Source organism: Lontra canadensis, unplaced genomic scaffold (assembly GCF_010015895.1).
Source record: "Lontra canadensis isolate GAN:19392208 unplaced genomic scaffold, GSC_riverotter_1.0 scaffold58, whole genome shotgun sequence".
NCBI classification, from domain to species: domain Eukaryota; kingdom Metazoa; phylum Chordata; class Mammalia; order Carnivora; family Mustelidae; genus Lontra; species Lontra canadensis.
In genome coordinates, this window is record NW_022631052.1 from 9239493 (window position 1) to 9251732 (window position 12240).

The 12240-nt window shown below is 46.1% G+C and overlaps 1 long non-coding RNA gene across 1 annotated transcript; it reads left to right on the top strand.

The window, feature by feature from the left end:
* The first annotated feature begins 3505 nt into the window (after positions 1-3505).
* LOC116878519 lies at positions 3506-6654 on the top strand. The gene is made up of 3 exons (XR_004384850.1): positions 3506-3534; positions 5551-5698; positions 6632-6654. It is a non-coding gene; the product is annotated as an uncharacterized LOC116878519 (long non-coding RNA).
* Positions 6655-12240: the final 5586 nt, after the last annotated feature.

Below are 12240 nucleotides of genomic sequence, written 5' to 3' on the forward strand. Positions count from 1 at the left end.
GAGGGACTGAGCGGTCTATGGGGGTTTCTACCTCATTCATTTCCCGGCTTAATGGGTACAGTTGGAGTCAGATGTGGTTAGTCTCCCTCAGGACGGAGACTTGAAGGATATTTCCAAGCAGCTCCCCAAACTCCCTTTGTTTCAGGGAAATTCCTGAATTTGGACTGCCTGACATGGCCTGCCTCTTTCCACTTTGGTGGGGGAAAAAACCACGGCATCTACTCACCTGTCCTGCGCTCATGAGGTTTCGAGCTAGGAGTGATCCTGTCTTGGTTTGCTGAAGGTCAAAAAAGCTCGCCTTAAGATGGTGGTTAATCTTGACTGTCTCAAAAGCTTTTCATGGGACATAATGTTAAGAAAGTTTTGTTTGAATGATAAATGGGATTACATCTCGGTCTTTTCCAAAGGGCTAAAGCATTGATAACTGGGTATCTGTTTATGCTTTCAAAGGCTGTTTGGGTCTGTTGATAAAAAATGGTTAATCTTGTGTGTCTCAAAGTTTTCAAGGGCAATTGTTAAGGTAGCTTTCGAAGTCTCTGGTAGAGGATGTCTGGGTCTGCTGGCAAATAAAACTGTCAACCCAAACTCAGGAAGAAAACCCAACAATTTTTCTTTTTTTTTTTTTTTTTAAAGATTTTATTTATTTATTTGACAGAGAGAGATCACAAGTAGGCAGGGAGGCAGGCAGAGCGAGAGAGGGGGAAGCAGGCTCCCTGCTGAGCAGAGAGCCCTATGCGGGGCTCGATTCCAGGACCCTGAGATCATGACCTGAGCCGAAGGCAGAGGCTTTAACCCACTGAGCCACCCAGGCGCCCCCCAACAATTTTTCTTAAGCGTGAGAGAATCTCATTAAATACACCTCTGTCTCCCCCGCCTGGTTGTCCCTGAGGCCAATATCATTCTTATTTGGAAAAAAAGCTGCAAAACTTGACTGCTGGCCCTGAGGGGACCCTAGAAGAGCTCTAACGAACTGCTAATGGGTCTTTCACAGTCGGGACCAAGAGGAGAGAGTGAGGAAGAGAAGCTTCAGGAAGTCTGAGGCTTTGGTTGTGACCTCCCAAGACTCTGGCACAGATGCCATTTCTGTGGCTGCCTGGGACACTGATGTGAAAATGCCCCCCGTGGCAAAAACCGAGGCCCTGTAACCATTGTTGCACGAATAGAGGGGGACACTGGAAATCTGAATGCCCTCAGGGACCTCAGTCTTCGAGGGCTCAGATGGCCAGTGCCCCTGACTGGGACTGCTGGGGCCCGGGAGCCACAGCTAACCCCAGGGAACCCAGCACCTCTGGTAATTCTGGAAATAGAAGGGAAACCAATTGATTTCCTTCTTGATAACACCTTTTCCGTTCTGCTCTCCACTCCAGGCCAACTTTTTAACTGCAGTGTTGTCATCAAGGGCGTCACTGGGTGACCCGTAAGCCAACTTTTCTTCTCGCCTTCTGGGATGCACCTGGGGAGATCTAATTTCCTCTCACTCTTAATGCTTGGGAGCCCCACACTTCTCTTAATTCCCAGGTCCGGACAACTCAGGCTGAAGTGGGCCGGGCCTTAACAGTGCCCGTTCCCAAATATCTTAAGGGCCCCACAACTTTCTCTGGCCGGAGAAGGTTTTTTGGGTGTAACAGGACACTCGTGGATACTGGGACGTGGAGAAATAGCATGCCTCCTCTGTCAGCTGATCAAGGACACCCAGGAGGCCTGTGTCCATCTGTTCATATGGGATCCAGAGTCAGAAAAAGCTTTTAAAAATCTCAAGAGGAGGGTCGCCTAGGTGTCTCAGTGGGTTCAGCCTCTGCCTTTGGCTCAGGTCATGATCTCAGGGTCCTGGGATCGAACCCCGCATCCGGCTCTCTGCTTGGCAGGGAGCCTTCTTCCCCCCCACCGCCTCTGCCTACTTGTGATCTCTGTCAAATAAATAAATAAAATCTTTAAAAAAAGAAAAAGAAGGAAAGAAAGAAAGAAACCCCAGCAGAAAATCCAGAATGGACTTTATTTTCTATGGGAGCTCGTTTGTTGAACAGGACACCCGAGAGGCTAGAAGTTTCTATGAAACAATAGAGAGTAACCCTCTCCCACCTGGGCCAGGCACCCAGCGGGCTGAGCTGAGGGCCCTCGCCGCAGCTGTGGATCGCAGGAAGGGCAAAACAGTCCGTGCTGACTCCGGGTACACCGTCCTGTTCGTCCATTGTGCCATGGTACAGTGTGGAGAGAGACGTGTTCTAACTGCTTCAGGTTCTCCTAAAGTATCATCAGGAATTCACACGGTTCTATAAGCTGTACACAAACCCCAGAAGTAGCAGGTGTACACTACAAAGGGCACAAAAAAGGAATGGAGGGTTATAGATTGGCTGAGGCTGTAGCAAAATAGGCTGTCAGGTCAGAGACCCCTCTGGTTGCCGCCTCCCCTCCCTTCCCCCACATCAGGGATGGCTCCGTAACCCAGGAAAGACTCTGCTGTTCAGTTGAGAAAACACAACTGGCCACAGAACAGGGTTATACCCTCGCAGTCAACAGGCAGAGCCGCTAACCCATGAAAGATCCTAAAACCCTACACCAAACCTACCGTTTAGGTCAAAGATAAAACCCTACAAATGACCCCCAAACTCTTTACAGGGAGAAATTTAGATAGGACTATTAAAAACATGTTAAAGACGTGTGGAGTCTGCCCAAAGGAGAACCCATTCCCCCCTTCACAATTCCCCGGAGGCACACAGCAAGTGGGAACTTCCCCCGGGGAAGATCAGCAAATGAATGTCACCCATGTCTAAAATGCATGGCTACGGTACCTCCTGGTGTGGGTAGATGATCCCTCCATGCCCTGGACTGAGGCCTTCCCCTGTAAAACCGGAAAAGCCTCGGCAGTGGTAAAGACACTGGTCAATCCCTTGGGTTGGACTCCCCCGGTCCCTTCAGAGTGATAACGGAATCACTATCCCTCTTGGAAGGAGCTTCCTAACTCCCAGCCCCCAAATAACCAGCCTGTCCCCTTTCACCCCAGCGGGGCCAAGTGCTTGTTCGAGCCAGGCTTGGAAGGCCTGCATACGGCGACTTTAGCCACTCCAGCAGCAGTCAGAGTGAAGCCTGGATCCACCATTCCGGCGTCAAACCCTGGTCCCCAACAGGGCCCAACAGCAAGGAACCCAAATCCCTCTTTAAACCCAGAGAGGACCTCCAACTAGTCTGGAAGCAACAAGATACAGATAAATGTTACTTCCCCTCTATCCCTTCAAATCGTCATCCTTATTGCATTCCTTTCGCCCACCCTCTCCTCACGGTGTGAGGGGAGTTCACCGAAATATGTTTTATATCTCACAGGACTCTGGGCTGTCCTCAGTCTTGCGCTGCGCTCTGGGCCTTGCCTCCTAAGTAACCCGCTGTGTATTTTCCAGAATAAAGGTCAAACTCCAAATGGTATTTCAGATGGAGCCTCACTTGAAGGTCAAAACCAAACATCTACCGAGGACCCCCTGATAGATTGGGAGGAGAGGACCCCTGACTGCCGCCCCACCCAAGGCTCCTGACCAGCAGGAGGTAGCTGCCATCGGTTGTCGCCCTTTTCCCCTAATAGCAGTTAGGATTACCTCTTCGGAGGGGGGAATGATGAAGGAGAGTTGGAAAGCAGGCATGCAGGACAAGGGGCCCCGCCCTAAGAGGAAACCCCCCTTAGGAGGTTTTTTTTTTTTTTTAAAGATTTTATTTATTTATTTGACAGAGAGCGATCACAAGTAGGCAGAGAGGCAGGCAGAGTGAGAGGGAAGCAGGCTCCCCACTGAGCAGAGAGCCCGATGCGGGACTCGATCCCAGGACCCTGAGATCATGACCTGAGCCGAAGGCCGCGGCTTAACCCACTGAGCCACCCAGGCGCCCCCTTAGGAGGGTTTTATACTACCTGGAAGGAGCCCTCCTCCCTTTCCCATGATAGATAGGTGACAAAAATCTGATTGGATGACAGGTGCCCAAGGGTTAGTCAGATTAAAACACCCCGTCAACAAGCCCATAAAACCACCGAGACATAAAAACTCCGGTGGCAAGCCCCTCGGGTCCCCAACCTCTCTCTTTGGGTGCATTGGTGCTATCACTTTGCTGTCACTCAATAAACCTTCCTCGGCTGCCCACCAGTCTGTCTGGTCTACCTCTTCACTCTTTAATGTTCTGGAAGACACTGGCATGACCAAGCACTGTGGGCACCGACGGAGAAGAAATCTCGTGAGAATTTCCAGTGGGGAAGACTGACCGGCAAGTGTGTCTCGAACCACTGGTGGGGCTGGCCAAGGTGGCCTTCTGCCACCTGCCGCTCCTTGTCAAGTCTGGTTCCCCCACTTCCTTTCACTGAGGTGAAGCCCTAAAATCTTCTCCTACCCCTGCTTTGTCTCAGCATCTGCTTCCAGAGAACCCGTCCCGTGATCACGCCCTCGCTGCCCGCACCTCTCCCCCATTGGATTTGCCACTGTCGAGCCCTCCGCCCATGTTATCCTCTCAACTTAATATTATTGCTCCTGTTTTATAGATAAGGAAGTGGGGACTCAAAAACTTGCCCAAATAATTTATTTTGGTCAGAAAATGCCAAGCCAGGGGGCCCCTGGCTGGCTCCATCAGTAAAGTACGCGTCAATCCCAGGGTCGTGAGTTTGAGCACCACATGGGACATGGAGCCTGCTTAAAAAAAAATAAGGTAAGAACAAAGGTAGTAACCTTTCACCACCTCCTAGTTATTTTACCACTTTTTCATTTTACTTGTGCTTTTGAGGCGGCTTCTATCATATCTGTGTGATATGTTGGTCACGTGTTGTTCTCAACTCCAAGTTTCAGGGATTTGACCTCACAGTGGTAGCTCGAAATTGGCCATGGGGACTATTTACAGCACAGAATTCAGCAAATGCTACAGACCAAGGCTGGATTTGTTTTATTGATTGTCAGGGCAGGAGTGGACAGTCTACAGTCCCTGGTCCAAATCTGGCCCACAGTCTATTTTTTTCCCCTCATGCCTGTTTTTGTAATAAAGTTTTATTGGCACACAGCGGTACCAGTCCATTTACAAACTGTGTATGGCTGCTTTCATGGTACAGCTACAGATACTTTTTTTTTTTTTTTAAGATTTTATTTATTTATTTGACAGAGATCACAAGTAGGTGGAGAGGCAGGGAGGGTTGGGGAGGAAGTAGGCTCCCTGCTGAGCAGAGGGTCTGATGTGGGGCTCGATCCCAGGACCCCGGAATCACAACCTGAGCCAAAGGCAGCGGCTTAACAAACTGAGCCACCCAGGCACCCCTAAATTTTTGCAGTTTTAACGTTTAATTTTTAGTAGAATTTAATTTTAGGTGAGGCTGGTGTGAAAAAAAAAAAATCGGTTTGCAAACTTCCTGAAGAATCCATAATGGGCTTTCCTGAGCCTGTAGGAGTGGCTCAAGGGCTCTGGTTGCTTGAGGTTAGGGAGTGGGAGGCCTTCGTGACTGGGGAGTGGGCAGAGGAGAGCAATGGCCGGGAGGCCAAGCAAGTGCTCTGGCTTGAGGCCCAGGGCACATCAAAGGGGTTTTCTTTTTCCTTTCAGGTGAAACCACTATCATCACGTCAGTGGCTCCAGCATTGCGTAAGCCAGGGGCGAGGTTACTCAAGATTAAACACTGATGCCTTCCAGACTGAACCTGTGTCCTCATCATCCAAAGTCCCCAAGCTTTGAAACATCATCCACCCTTCAGGTCAGATGACTGACTTTCCTTCTCCACAAGGGCAATAGGGGAGTTAGCTTTGGCCTACAAGTTGCTGTCAATGCACTACTTAACCTCTTTGAACCCTCTTTTCGCATTTCTGAATACTGGGGAGAGCTTAGTCTCTACTACCTATAGAGATGGGAGTGACTCTGTGTCTAATACTATGCATTTAACTTGACAACCCTGTAAGGTGGGTATTATTATTATTATTATTATACCCATTTTAAAGTTCAGGAAACTGAAGCTCAGAGAAGCTAAGCAGTACATACTAGTAAATAGTAGAGTTGAGATTCATTTCCTTTATTCTCAGTCCCAGTTTTTCATTTTTCCTGGCGTGTCCCACAGTTTCTGGAGAACCTTAGGAATTTTACAAATGAAAAGGTTCGGAGAGGTTATTAATCTCCAGATGTCCGGAGTGTGTCATGAAAGAGAGAAGAGCTGCTTGGGGTTGTGGAGTTTTACACTCATGCTTTGTCCAAAAGGACAATGATTGCTCAGCTTCAGCAGTCATTACCTGTGGGGACGTGTGCCTAATTTAGCCAGATTTCGTTCAAATGAAGATAGAATTTTGAATTTGTATGTGAAATCCATTGATGTAAAATTTGTACTTTTTATTAAGATTTTATTTGAGAGAGAGGGGGAGTGCATGCATGCAGAGGAGGGCAGGGAGGGGAGAGGGAGAGGGAGAAGCAGTCTCCCTGAGGCCCATGTGGGGCTCGATCCTGGCAGCCTGGGATCATGATCTGAGCCAAAGACAGATGCTTAACTGACTGAACCACTAGTGCCCTGAAAGGTAGTCTTTTTATTGAAGATTCATAAACATGAAAGGAGCAAAAAGCATACAGCTCTCTGAGTTTTTACAAACTGAACACACATGTTTAACGAGCTCAGATACGTGTTTTATTTTATTCTTTATCACAGAGTTAATGAAAGTCAATTTAGGGGAAAAAAGAGAAAATACACCTAATTAAAAGTAGAAAAAAACAAGGAGAAAAAAATAAAATACAGAAGACAAACCCACCCAGGATCCTTCCTCCACAGACTATAAACAACCACCATGACTGATCTAGGCATAACCACTGATCTACACATTGATACATATGTAGGTATAGAGACGGGTATAGATGGTTATGAGTATTGATACACTTACCTGTAACAACTTCTTAGACGTGTGCTTTGTAAACACTTTTCATAGTAATAAACACCTATGTTCATTGTGTATCTGTGTGTGTTTCACTGAATGGCTGCATCATAATTACTTTAACCACCCCCTAGAAGCAAAATCTTATCATTCATTAGAAACAGCATCTACAATAATCTATCTTCCTTGGACATGCTGTTTCTTTAATAATTATTTTCTTTTGTTAAATTACTCAGAATTCCTATTCATAAATATCCTGGGTTGTTTTTTTTTTTTTTTTTTTCAGTCGTCTTCTCTCCTGCCCCACCCTCTGCCCGGGAACTAAATATTAACAATCTCATGTATAAAATCCCCTGCCTTTCTCCTTTCTTATGCAGTCAGTTTTAGTTTATGGGCTGCCGAAGTGAATACAGAGTTGTTTTTTTTTTTCTTTTAAGTTATGTCTACACCCAACACAGGGCTCAAACTCACGACCCCGAGATCAAGTCTCGTGCTGTACGGACTGAGCCAGCCAGGGGGCCCCTCACTCTTCCTGCAGTCATATACAAGCAATTACATAGGTATATTTGGGAGAATTGACTTCGCTGTATAAAAATAGGACCATACACTCTGTGGGGCTCTGCATCTTACTTCCTAAGTGTTTAAATATTGACGACTGTGCTGGGTATTCCTTTGCCCCTCCAAGTCTCTTCCCTCCCTGCCCTTCTCTGTATCCCATACCCTCTTGCCCTCAGCTTATCAGAGGCTCTGGCAGAAGGGGAGACCCCGATGCATGGCTCGATCCCAGGACCCTGAGATCATGACCCGAGCCGAAGGCAGAGGCTTTAATTCACTCAACCACGCAGGTGCCCCTAATTTAAAATTCTTTAAAACTCTTAGTGAATTGGTTTGTTTGGCTGGCTCAGTCAGAAGAGCATGTGACTCTTGATCTCAGAGTCATGAGTTTGAGCCCCATGTTGGGTGTGGAGCCTGCTTATTTTATTTTGATTTAAAAAAAGTACCTTTTCTAAAGATTTATTTATTCATCTATTTTAAATATTTAATTTATTTATTTGACAGAATGAGACGAGTGGGGTGGGGAGGGGCAGAGGGAAAGGGAGAAGTGGGCTCCCCGCTGAGTGAGGAGCCCGATTCGGGACTTGATCCCAGGACCCTGGCTGGGATCATCACCTGAGCTGAAGGCAAATGCTCAAATGACTGAGACTCCCAGGCATCCCAGATTTATTTGTTTATTTTAGAGAGAGAGAGAGAGAGAGAAAGAGAGAGAGCAAGTGGGGGGAGGAGCAGAGGGAGAGGGTGAGAGAGAACCTCAAGCAGACTCCGCACTGAGTGGGGAGCCTGACTCAGAGCCTAATCCCATGACCCCGAGATCATGACCTGAGCCAAAAATCAAGAGTCTGATGCCCAACCGACTGAGCCATTTAGGTGCCCCTGGAGCCTACTTTAAGAAATAAATAGGGACGCCTGGGTGGCTCAGTTGGTTGAGCAGCTGCCTTCGGCTCAGGTCATGATCCCAGCGTCCTGGGATCGAGTCCCACATCAGGTTCCTTGCTCGTCACGGAGCCTGCTTCTCCCTCTGCCTCTGCCTGCCATTCTGTCTGCCTGTGCTCGCTCTCTCTCCCGCTCTCTCTCTGACAAACAAATAAATAAAATCTTTAAAAAAAAGAAAGAAAGAAAAACTCCTAGTGAACCATCTCATAACAAACACAACTCACACGATTTGGACCCTGAAGTCCCTCCCCTTGGTTTATCGCTGCAGGACTGAAGGTAATTGACTCCCTAGTTTATCTGACTCCCAGGAACGGGAGGGAAAATAAGGAAAATGTGCCGAGTCCTGAAGGCAGGCCAGATGGAGTATGACCAACTATGTCTTCCTGAGGCAGCTCTAAACTTCCTGACTCGATTTCCCAATTCTTTAACTCTTGGCCTCCTTGCTCTGGTGAGCCCAATGTGTATGCTTGGAAGAGACAATTTAGATTGTCTCTGCTCGATTGTGGCGGCTTTCTAGAACAGACGCTTTGTTGGCTGTCCATGGCCACTGCAAATAAGACGAACCCACTACAGGAATGGGGAAAGAGCACTTTGTTTCCTCAGCCTGTTCCCTTGCGTCCTCTGTTAAACACTCACGAACATTTGAAGATAAGCTTCAGCCCACGTACTCTAAGAGTCCTTAGTGCATGGGACATCGGGAAAACATGCATTTACAAAGCCGTGTGGGAAGTGCAGTAAACAGTACCCCTAGCTTTGGGGTGGGTCCAAGAATGATTTCCAGGGGAGGACATTTTTTTTTTAATTTTTAAATTTTTTATTTTTTTACAAACATATAATGTATTTTTATCCCCAGGGGTACAGGTCTGTGAGTCGCCAGGTTTACACACTTCACAGCCCTCACCATAGCACATACTGGGGAGGACATGTTTGAGCTGGATCTTTGTTTTTAAAGGTTTTCTTTCTTTATTTATTTGACAGAGAAAGAGAGAGATCACATGTAGGCAGAGAGGCAGGCAGAGAGAGAGAGAGAGAGGAAACAGTCTCCCTGCTGAGCAGAGAGCCCAATGTGGGGCTTGATCCCAGGACCCTGAGATCATGACCCGAGCAGAAGGCAGAGGCTTAACCCACTGAGCCACCCAGGTGCCCCTGAGCTGGATCTTTGAAAGAGGAGCTGGAATCAGCCTGGCTTGAGATGGTGTTTTGTTTTTATATTTTTATAGATTTATTTATTTACCTGATTGTTACTTTTTAAAAGATTTAACTAACTTATGTATTTGAGAGAGAGAGAGAGTGCAAGTCGGGGGAGGAGCAGAGAGAGAGGGATAAACAGACTCTTGCACTGACCGTGGAGCCTGACTTGGGGCTCAAACCCAGAATCCTGAGAGCATGACCTGAGCTGAAATCAAGAGTGGGATGCTTAACCAACGGACCCACCCAGGTGTCCACTGAGACAGTGTTCTAGAGGAGGGATGAGCAGGTGCTAAGACCCAGTACTGAGAGAGACTGAACAATAAATGTGCCAGAAACTGCTAGAAGTTCAGTGTGATTAGAAAATAAATTTGTGTATGCGCTGGTGTGTGTGTGTGTTTCCAAAGGCAAGCAGGGATTAGAAGGATCATGAAAGCCAAGAGAAGCACGCTGGAAAGCCATTGAAACCTTTTAAGCAGCAGAGTGACCATGTTACTTTTCGGGGGCGTTGTTCTGGCTGTGAATGTGGCAAATGGATGAACGGGGTGACCTAGAAGCTAAGACCACGTCAGAGACTGCTGCAATCTGAAAAAAGATTGGGATGTTAGGATGAGAGTGGAGGAGAAGGTGATGGATGGATTTGAGTGCTAGGAAAGCACTAGCAGACACTGGATCTAGGTTTATAATAATGACAAGATGGACAGAAACATCATATAGTGACTTGAACGACAGCTCCGGTTTCAGATCAGTGGAAATCTTCCCATACATGCAGCACAAGAGGCCTGGGTAGGAATCTTCACTCTGCCTTTTTATTTGGAAAAATTTCCAACCTCAAGAATTGCAAGATAGTTTCCACAGATATCCTTCCCTTACCTGTTGTTACATTTTGGCTTTCCCTCAATGTATCTCTCTCCCTCTCTATCCCCCCACCCCCACCACCTTTATATTTAGGCCTGTGTATGGATAGTTTTTTTCCTGAGCCACTTGCAAGTTAGTTGCAGAAATTATGACACTGCATCTCTAAATACTTTAGCATTCATCGCTTTGAGTAAGGAGATTCTCTTATATAATTACAATAGCATCATTTTACGGAGGAAATTTAACATACAATACTATAAAGGTCATGTTAAACACTTCAACAGTTGTCCCGATAATGTCTTTTATTTATTATTTATTTTTATTTTTAAAAAATATTTTATTTATTTATTTGACAGACAGAGATGACAAGAAGGCAGAGAGGCAGGCAGAGAGAGGGAGAGAGAGAGAGGAGGAAGCAGGCTCCCCGCTGAGCAGAGAGACCGATGCGCGGCTTGATCCCAGGACCCTGGGATCTTGACCTGAGCCGAAGGCAGAGGCTTTGACCCACTGAGCCACCCAGGTGCCCCTTATTTTATTTTTTTTAAACTTTATTTATTTATGACAGAGAATAGAGAGGGAACACAAGCAGGGGTAGCTGGAGAGGGAGAAGCAGGCTTCCCGTAGAGCAGGGAGACTGATGTGGGGCTCGATCCCAGGACACTGGGATCATGACCTGAGCCAAAGGCAGATCCTCAATGATTGAGCCACTCAGGCGCTCCTCAATAATGTCCTTTACAGCTGCTGCTTTTGATTTTTAAAAATTTAAAAATTTCAATTTTTTAAAAAACAATCTCTACACCCAGTGTGGGACTAGAGCTTACGGCCCCAGGATCAAGAGTCATATGGTTCTCCAACTGAGCCAGCCAGGCCCCCTGCTGCTTTTTATTTTTTAAAAAATCAAATAACCAATTAGGGATTGTGCACTGTGTTTAGTTATCATGTCTCTCTCTTTTCTTTTTTTTTTAAGGGAGGGTGTCCATGTTAGAAATGTTAGTTTATTTTAAAAAGATAATTGAGGGGTTAAGCATCTGCATTTGTCTCTGGTCGCTCTCAGGGTCCTGGGATTGAGCCCCACGTTGGGCTCCCTGCTCAATGGGGAGTCTGGTTCTACCTATCTCTCTACCCCTCCCCTTGCTTCAGCTCTCTCTCTCTCTCAAATAAATAAACAAAATATCTAAAAAATTTAAAAAATAATTGAACAAAATATAGGAGGCCTAATGTAATCAATTTTACTTTTTTTCTGTGCAAAGATTACTTTTGTAAGTTTTTATTTTGAAAGAATTTCAAGGTTACAGGAAAGTAGCAAAGATAGTAAGGAAGAATGTTAGTATATGTTTCACTCAGAATCACCAATCATTTACACTTTATCACGTTTACGTTATCATTCTCTTGTCTACAAATATATATTTGTCCTTTTTTCTGAAGCATTTGAAAGTAAGTTGCCTCTCTTGCCCCTAAATACCACAGGTGCATTTGCTAAGGACATCGTCTTATCTAACCACTGTACAAAGTATCAAACTTAGGAATTCCCATCACTACTACCCTATCCATATTCAGTTTCCCCCAGTTGTCCCAAGGATGTCCTTTATAGGGTTTTTTCTTTTCTTTTCTTTCTTTCTTTCTTTCTTTCTTTCTTTCTTTCTTTCTTTCTTTTTTTTTTTTAAGATTTTGTTTATTTATTTGTCAGAGAGAGAGAGAGAGAGAGAGAGAAAGAGAGAGAACAAGCAGACAGAGTGGCAGGCAGAGGCAGAGGGAGAAGCAGGTTCCCTGCCCAGCAAGGAGCCCGATGCAAGACTCGATCCGAGCACGCTGGGATCATGACCTGAGCCGAAGGCAGCTGCTTAACCAACTG